The 10,000-nt window shown below is 37.8% G+C and overlaps 1 pseudogene; it reads left to right on the plus strand.

Annotated features, from left to right (window-relative positions):
* The window catches only part of LOC137626275 (uncharacterized), a 30,729-nt pseudogene that overhangs the window by 8,606 nt on the left and 12,123 nt on the right, over positions 1–10,000 (plus strand).

Here is a 10,000-nt window from a genome sequence, read left to right on the forward strand (position 1 = left end):
ATATAAGTGATACAATTCTTTCACGTGTGGAATACAATTCTTCACTTATTCCTACGATTAGTACTAAAAATTAATTACGATCCTGGAAGAAGACATGTTGTTTTGAATTTACTTACCGCTCATTCCCACGTCATAAGATATGATAAAAGCCTTCAAGTAGAGTAATATTGGGTTGGTAAAATACAACAAAATGGGTTCTTCTTTTCTACAAAGTAAAATTAAAGACAAAATTGATCCAATTACTCACTTCATGTAATTTCCCGTTACATGTTCTAATGCCCCATTCCTTAATTGCCCTATACAATGATTATGTCCCTGACACTTTCCCTCTTTCACAAGGTTTGCTGGGGTTCCCTAGCTTGGTCTCATTAATTGATGCATAGCACAACAGGGAATCTGTGGGCTCAATCACAGCTGGTTCTGCGCGTGACGTCTAGGAATCGACCAGAGCCTCTCTCTCTCTCTCTCTCTCTCTCTCTCTCTCTCTCTCTCTCTCTCTCTCTCTCTCTCTCTCTCTCTCTCTCTCTCTCTCCGGTGGAGGATTAACTGAGTTTTCTGCCATCCTGACGGTGAGGAAAGTATCTGAGCGTTCGTCTTCCATTTGTTTTTCCCCCTTTATCGGTTAGCTGAAGTTGAACTGACTATATTCCTCTTGTAACCTCCTAGGTCAACGAGGTGAAATTCGAGGGTCATATTTCGCCTTGCATTATTGGTTGCTTCCATGTTTAAGGGGCAAACGCCATGGTTCGATTCCCAGACATGTACAATGAGTCGGCCTCATTTCTTCGGTACACCTCTGATCAATATCTGGCTCCGCCTTTCTTGATTGAGTAGCATGCCCCATATGGATTAACTTGCCCTGTTCTATAGGATCTTTATTTCCTAAATCTGGCCTCTGTATGTGACTAACCTTAGAATAAAGGAAGTTTTATAGTTCCTGGTAAATAATAGTTATTGGCCTGGAGGCACAGACCTCCTTTGACCATTGAGGTTTGCCCACTATCTAGTGTAAACTCGAGGTAATGGGGCTCATGACAGTGTAGCAGTTTCGAAAGCATAACAATTACAGTATCATATTACTAGAGGACGATATCTCCTTTCTTCAATATATATATTGTAATATTATTGCTTTATTTTTCTAAATTATTTAAGTTTTTATAGATGTATAAGGTTTAATATATTGTAGACTTATTGTTTATTTTTTTTTTTGATAGTTTGTCTTTTCACTGGTGGTTATGTTAGTGTTTATAATGGACTAACGGCTGTTTTATATTTTCAAGTGGTGTGGATTACGTGGCTGCGCTCCTGCGTGAACGGAGTTTTGGAGGGGCTTTTTTTTGAGGATGGTTCCTTAGTGTGTTTCTGAGCCTCCAACCTTGTAGGGCACGACATTTGTGATTGGATCTATATTATTCCACGCCTTTGCAGAGCCACATTTTGAAGCTATTGAGCTTGTGTTGGATATCCTTTCTCTGCAGCAAGACGTCTCATCTTAACATTTTGTTACTGCCCTTGGTTCAGTAAAAGCCAAGGGGACCTCTCTGTCCCAAGGTAATAATATTTATGCCTATTTAAGTATCGCGATCACGACTTGTCAGCTGACGTCCTTACTGGAGCTTGTGAAAGCCTTTCAATCAAACCAGCCATCGTCCACTAGATAGGGATATTTAGTTTGTATTTGTTAGGTTGTTCTCACTTTTCGTTGGCCTTCTCCTTTCTGGACTCTCTCTCCATTTAGTATGCATGTGTTGCTGACCTTTCCGTAATTGTATAATTGTTTTCTTTTACAGGGAGTTAAGATTGAGTGTGTATCATTTATTAATGTATTATTGTGGTTCAGGTGTTATTTCTGTCTTGTTATTATGTATTAAAATTAAGGAAATTTTTGTGGTATTTTCTTCGTCCCCTTGAGTTGACTTTGCACTCGTATTGATATTTGGTTACTATTCCACCTTTAGTGGACTTAGTACTGTATGATGGTGAATACTATTTGATAAGTGTATTGTTTTGAGTGGTGGTCAAAACCAGCCATTACAAGTGGCGACCGTGGCAGGATTGTTCGTTCCTGAGTATTCACCTGTTTGTGCAAAGTTAATTCTTGGGGTAATTTTTTTTTTCAGGCAGTGTATTTTCACCTCCTCGGTGTTGTTTTATGTAAATTTAGTGTTTTGTGTGAATAAGTGATCATGGCTGTTAACGTATTCGAACTACTTAGAGGAGAGGGGTGGCAAGAGAGGTTGGCAGAGTTAAATAGGGAAGACTTGGAAATTGTTGCAGAGCATTTTGAATTGGAATATGATGTGTCCATTAGAAAGGGTGTATTGCTATTGCAAATTTATGATTATGTTAAGACTGTAAAGACAAGTGGGGAACAAGAGGTGAAACCTGATAATGTAGTGTCAGTAGAAATTTTGGATAGGCAAATTGCCCTGAGACAAATGGAATTTGAAATGGAAAAGTTTAAGGCAGGGGAAAGAGAAAAGGAGAGGCAGCATGAGATTGCTATGAGAAACCCAGTTTCTTTTTCCCCCGCCCATTCCCCAAATAGGTTAGTAACTCCTGCTATTAATTTATCGCAGGCTCTCAAATTTGTACCTAAATTCGAAGAAAATAATGTAGCAGAGTTTTTTGTATCGTTTGAGAGGATTGCTGCAAGGTTGGAGTGGCCCCAAGAGTATTGGACCACTCTTATACAAAGTAAATTGGTTGGAAGAGCTCAGAGGGTATATGTAACGCTGGAGGAGGATCTATCAGCAGATTATGAGAGTGTGAAGGCTATTGTCTTGAAGGCCTATGAGTTAGTCCCTGAAGCTTATAGGCAACGCTTCCGGAACTTAGAAAAATGTAGGGAACAAACTTATGTTGAATTTGCCAGGGCGAAGGAACAGTATGCTAGCGATTGGTTCAAGTCCAAGGAGGTGGGAGATTTTGAGAAATTGAAGGAGTTAATGTTGGTGGAGGAGTTTAAAAGGTGTGTCCCGGATAAACTGAAGGTCCACCTCGAAGAGTTGAAACTCGAGACTGTTCAGGAGGTAGCCATCGCTAGTGACGAATATTGCTTGTCTCATAAGAGTGAGTTAGGGGGAGTAACGACAAAGGTGAATTCTGGTTGGGTTAAGACGGGTAGGAATAATAATGCTAATCCTAATAATAATGCTAAGGTGTTTAGTAGAAATAATCAGGGTAACGCTAATAATAATTTTTCTCCTAACAGAGGCAATAGGCCAAATATATATAATCCAGAGAAATTGAAAACATTGACGTGCTTCTTTTGCAATAAGAAGGGGCACGTAAAGAGTATGTGTTATGCGTTTAGAAAATCTCAAAATGCTAATGTTAGGCCAGTGATGGGTGTGGAAGAGAGAGAGAGAGAACCTACCCCAACAACATCCGCTGATCAATGACTACCTGGTTGTTTTGACAGATATTTGTCTTTCGGTAGTGCCTCCTTCGCCAATTCTTCCGAGAAAAGACGAGTGCGTATTTTGCGTGATACCGGGGCAGCTCAGTCTTTGATTCTAAGGGAGGCATTACCTTGTAATTTTGTACCCAAAAGTGGGGAATTTGTGTTATTGGCTGGTTTTCCTGATTCTGTAAAGTCATATGCTATTGAAAATTTTAATTTAATCTGCCCTTCCTTTGCAGGGAATTTGAAATTGGCCATAGTTGATAAATTCCCGGTTAAGGAGGTTGATGTTGTGTTAGGGAATGATGTGGCTATGAAGAATAATAATTGTCCGATATTGATAAACCCTAATAGTGAAGTAGCAGCAGTTACTCGTTCTAGTGCTAGAATTGTTGACGCTGCAGAGTCAACAATTGATGTAGATTTAAGTAGTTTAGATCGTAGTGATAGCCTAGCTGTAGATCTTGGAATGTTAACGGACAAGTTAAATTGGACTACTGAAGAGCTAATCAAAGCCCAGAAAAAGGAGTTTCGGGAACTCTCTATCGAGTCAGGTGAGGTGTCTGATATGACTGGTCCCAAATTTAAGATATTTAATAATATTTTATATAGGTTGAGTAGGCCTATTGGGGTGGATAATGTTGATTATGAAATTGTGAAACAGATAATGGTTCCTTTTGGTTACAGGAAGGAGTTAATGTCGTTGGCGCACGAAAGTGGTCTGGCCGGCCATTTTGGAATTCATAAAACTTCTTGCAAATTGTTAGGGAATTATTATTGGCCGAAGTTGAAGGCAGATGTAAAGAAGATTGTCAATAGTTGTGATGTGTGCCAGAGGGTCGGTAAACCCAATCAGCGGATTCCAAAATCGCCTCTATGTCCTATTCCTGTAGTTTCCGAACCTTTTAAGGAAGTCATTATTGATGTGGTTGGACCATTACCGAAGACGCGTAGTGGTAATGAATATATTTTGACAATCATGGATAGGATGTCTCGATATCCCGAGGCAATACCACTACGTACAATAAAAAGTGTTAAAATTGTAGATGTACTAATTGACTTTTTTACCAGGTTTGGGATGCCTAAGATTATTCAATCGGATTGTGGTTCTAATTTTGTTAGCAGGTATTTCAAAGATAAAATGGCAGAGTTAAATATAAAACATGTGACCTCTTCTCCATATCATCCGGAAAGCCAGGGAGCTCTGGAGAGATTTCATCAGACCCTGAAATCCATGGTAAAGAAATATTGTTTGATTAATGGTTCTGAATGGGATAAGGAATTACCTTATTTGTTGTTCGCTTTTCGTTCTGTCCCAAGTCAGTCTTTAGGTTTTTCGCCTTTCAGCCTTGTGTTTGGCCATTGTGTTCGAGGTCCTCTTGATGTGGTTCGTGAGTCTTGGGAGGGAGACGTCCCTGAGGTTAATTTATTGGATTATGTGTCTAATCTAGGCGATAAATTAACCAAGGCTTGGAAATTTGCGGGTGAAAACTTATTATGTAGCCAAAAAAGAATGAAGTTTTTCTTTGATAGAAGGTCCAAGGCACGCGACTTTGCGGTAGGCGATAAAGTATTGGTTTTGTTACCCTTCCCAGGGAATCCATTGAAAGCTTCTTTTTCAGGTCCTTGGAAAATTTTGAAAAAAGTAAGTGAAGTTAACTATTTAGTGGAGACACCTCAAAGAAGGAAACCTTTTCAACTGTGTCATGTAAATATGTTGAAAGCTTATATGGAACGGGAAAAAGTCATTCCTGTGGCAACTATTGGGAACACGGTAGATTCTGAGAACAATAACCATTTTTCTTTTTCAGAGGGGGAGGGTATTGATGATAATTGTTTTAATGGGTGTGAATGGCGGTCGGATAATAGAAAGTCTTTGGAAAAATTTTCGGGAGTAATTTCACATTTAGGTAAGGAAGAACAAAGGTCTTTGAAAAATTTAGTATCTAATTATAAAGAATTATTTTCGGATGTACCGGGTAGGACTTCGGTCCTTGAACATGATGTAGAGGTAGGTAGCGCCACTCCTGTGAAACAATCTCCTTACAGGTTGAATCCCTTCAAAAATGAGGTTGTAGCAAAGGAAGTGGATTATATGCTAAAACATGACCTAATTGAACCTAGTCAAAGTCCTTGGTCATCACCTGTTGTATTGGTCAAGAAATCCGACGGTGATTTCAGGTTATGTTTTGATTACCGTAAGTTGAATGAGTTATCTAAATCTGATTGTTATCCATTACCTCGAATTGAGGATTGTATTGATCGAATGGGGAAGGCCAAATACATTAGCAAATTCGATTTGTTGAAAGGTTATTGGCAAGTTCCTCTTTCAAAGCGGGCAAGGGCCCTGTCTGCTTTTGTAACACCACAGGGATTGTTTCAATGTAAAGTTATGCCGTTTGGTATGAAGAACGCGGCTGCTACCTTTCAGAGGTTAATGAATACTTTAGTCCATGGTTTAGAAGGATGTGTTGTGTATATTGATGATATTGTTATTTATAGCGATGATTGGGAAACCCATTTAAAACGTATTAGGGCACTATTTGAGGTGTTGAAAAAGGCAAATTTGGTAATTAATTTAAAGAAAAGCGATTTCGCAAAGGCGAAGGTGGTATATTTGGGTCATGAGGTTGGTAATGGTAAAGTTGCTCCTAAGCAGGCCAATATCGAAAGTATTGAAAATATGGTAGTCCCTAAATGTAGGAGGGATGTCCGAAGATTCCTTGGTTTGAGTGGGTACTACCGAAGGTTTGTTAGGAATTTTTCGGATATAGCCGATCCGTTAACAAATCTCTTGAGAAAGAATGTAGCATTTGTCTGGACGAATGAAACGCAAAGGGCTTTTGATAATTTAAAAAGAGTTTTAATTAATTTCCCTGTCTTGAGAGCTCCTGATTTTGACCTTCCTTTTTCTCTTGCCACGGATGCAAGTGACGTTGGTGTAGGAGCAGTGTTGTTGCAGAATGACGAGCAGGGAGTTTCTCATCCTGTCGCATTCTTTTCAAAAAAATTGTCCTCTGCCCAACGTAGGTATTCCACTGTGGAGAAAGAGACTCTTGCTTTAGTATTTGCTATTAACCATTTTCAGGTTTATCTCTCCTCCTCAGATACACCTATTAAGGTCTTGACAGACCATAATCCCCTGACCTTCATCAGCAGATACAAAAATAAAAATCAACGATTGATGAGGTGGAGTCTCATGCTGCAAGAGTGGAATTTAGAATTTTCCCACATCCCAGGAAAAGATAATATTGTTGCCGATTTTCTCTCTCGCAGCGTTGAATATTAGTTGATTGACAGAGGGCTATGCAGTTATTAAAGGTAGTATCTGTATCGTTCTAATTATGGTGTGTGTGCTGTTGAAGTGGGCACGTAGTGAGTAGAAGTAAATGTATATTTAAGATTTATTAATCATGGTTTGTTTACAGAAGGCTATAATGTTCTGGGTATATTATATGGGATCTTTAAGGTTAAAAGGTAAGGGTGATCACTGGTACTTTCTAATGATTGATTAATTAGATGGGTCATGGGCTCACGGGTCTGTAGCACAACAGCCGTTTTTTAGGCGCTACAGGCTGGTGTATGAGTGGTACCCTAGACTGAGTTAAGGTTAATCTACTAAGGTTTAGAGGTTTCAGGTACGATAAGGTTTATAATAAGCTAAGAAAAGAGATAGGCACTAATCTGGTATTCTGTATTTTCAGGCTAATAATTACGCTTCATCGATTTTGTTTGTTTGTTTGCGCAGGGGAGTCTTGTGGTGGTCTTCTCTGTGTCGTTCGGTGTGTGTGTATGTATTGGACACTATGGTGATAAGTGTGATATATAACACTGAAATAGACAGTGGTTTTTGTGATCAACATTTATTGATAGTGAGTGAGGTGTATCCCTGAAAAGGAACAGTGTATTGTGTGTGGAAAAGGTTATAGCTTTTGGACTATATATACAGAATCCGGTTGTTAGTGCAATGACTCTTAATTAAGTTTATTAACGATATGAGTGATGTGAAATTTTTAGGTTGGGTACCTATTTATCAGATGGTGATGTTTTGGTTTTCTGGTTTTGGAAAGTTTACTTGTGATTAATTTAGGTTTAAGATTTTTTTTTAGTATCGGTTATATATTGCTATCCTTGTGAGCTGCAAACCTTGGTACTTGCCCCCCTCTTTCCTTTTGTTTGTCATGTTTTTGCAATTTGTTTAATAATTATTTTTGAGTGTTGGTTTAATATTTAATATTTTTGAGTGTTGGTTTAATATTTCATAATGTGATAACCTGTATGTTGTAATTCAAATCACTTTAGAAAAAAAAAAATTGGAATTTTTTTTTTTTTTTTGGTTGGGTGAGGAGGTGTAATATTATTGCTTTATTTTTCTAAATTATTTAAGTTTTTATAGATGTATAAGGTTTAATATATTGTAGACGTATTGTTTATTTTTTTTTTGATAGTTTGTCTTTTCACTGGTGGTTATGTTAGTGTTTATAATGGACTAACGGCTGTTTTATATTTTCAAGTGGTGTGGATTACGTGGCTGCGCTCCTGCGTGAACGGAGTTTTGGAGGGGCTTTTTTTTGAGGATGGTTCCTTAGTGTGTTTCTGAGCCTCCAACCTTGTAGGGCACGACATTTGTGATTGGATCTATATTATTCCACGCCTTTGCAGAGCCACATTTTGAAGCTATTGAGCTTGTGTTGGATATCCTTTCTCTGCAGCAAGACGTCTCATCTTAACATTTTGTTACTGCCCTTGGTTCAGTAAAAGCCAAGGGGACCTCTCTGTCCCAAGGTAATAATATTTATGCCTATTTAAGTATCGCGATCACGACTTGTCAGCTGACGTCCTTACTGGAGCTTGTGAAAGCCTTTCAATCAAACCAGCCATCGTCCACTAGATAGGGATATTTAGTTTGTATTTGTTAGGTTGTTCTCACTTTTCGTTGGCCTTCTCCTTTCTGGACCCTCTCTCCATTTAGTATGCATGTGTTGCTGACCTTTCCGTAATTGTATAATTGTTTTCTTTTACAGGGAGTTAAGATTGAGTGTGTATCATTTATTAATGTATTATTGTGGTTCAGGTGTTATTTCTGTCTTGTTATTATGTATTAAAATTAAGGAAATTTTTGTGGTATTTTCTTCGTCCCCTTGAGTTGACTTTGCACTCGTATTGATATTTGGTTACTATTCCACCTTTAGTGGACTTAGTACTGTATGATGGTGAATACTATTTGATAAGTGTATTGTTTTGAGTGGTGGTCAAAACCAGCCATTACAATATATATATATATATATATATATATATATATATATATATATATATATATATATATATATATATATATATATATATATATATATATATATATACCAAGGCACTTGCCCCCATATTGGGGGGTAGCTGACATCAACAAGTAAAACAAAACAAAAAGGAGACCTCTACTCTCTACGTTCCTCCCTTACTAGTACTGCAGATTAATGGCCTCAGACAATTCCTTCTACTTGCGTCTGATTATGGTCTTTCAATGCCAATCCACACCAGCTAACTTTCCTAGTTTGTCAGTACGTTGGCTTCTCCTCATTCCCCTGCTTCTTTTGCAATCTTTAGGGAACAATTCCGTTATTCCTGATATGCATCTATAATTATCTATCATCCTCATAAAATATCCTGCCCATATCCATTTCTTATTCTTATATGTTGTTAGAATATCTTCTACTTTTGTTTGTTCACTTATGGATGTTGTACTTTTTCTGGCTCTTAGTGTTATTTCCATCATAATTCTTTCCATAAGTCTTTGAGTTGTGACTAGCTTGTGTTCTAAGTGTTTTAGTAAGGCTCCACGTTTCTGTTGCATAATTTAAAACTGGTACGAGCATCTGATTAGTTTCTTTTCATTTCAGAGAAAGTAACATTTCACTTTTCATAAAAACATTTTGTTCGGCAAAGTTTTCCACCCCATGCTTAGCGTTCTTTTAATTTCGGTTTTATGTTCTGGGGAAATACTTACTCTCTGTCCCAAGTACATATATTCAATAACAATCGCTAGAAGTTTATCCATAACTCTTTTATGTTGTATCGCTGCATTTTCATTAAATATTATCTTAGTTTTACTCATATTCATTTTCAGTAGTAAAATCTATGTTTAGCGTAAACAAAATAATAATAAAAAAAAAAAATACTCTCATTACCATACAAAATGTTTTTAAATTAATAATAAAATGACATATATTGTTTTTCTTTCAGGGATGAGTGTGGTCGAAACCACAATATCAGTGGCAACCGAGAGGGAACTCCAAAGTGGCTCCTTAACCTGCTACGCCCGCACGCCCGCACGCCCGCCCACCTCAAGTCTTCCGAAGCTGTGACGGTCCTCTCACGAAGCATTTCCGTTTCCCCCAACATCACGTGTGGGTGGAAACTCCATGTTTTCTCTCAATTTTTCATCTTTAGTATTAACATTTTCAAGCTGGTACTTTGCAAGTGTTCGTCCTCTTCCGTTTGTTTGTTTCTTCTCATTAGACTTGGATATCCTAAATGGATATTTCTCGTTCGGTAGCATGAGTAAAGCCTTTTCAACTATGAATTAAATTTATGTTATTT

Source organism: Palaemon carinicauda, chromosome 33 (genome assembly GCF_036898095.1).
Source record: "Palaemon carinicauda isolate YSFRI2023 chromosome 33, ASM3689809v2, whole genome shotgun sequence".
NCBI classification, from domain to species: Eukaryota; Metazoa; Arthropoda; class Malacostraca; order Decapoda; family Palaemonidae; genus Palaemon; species Palaemon carinicauda.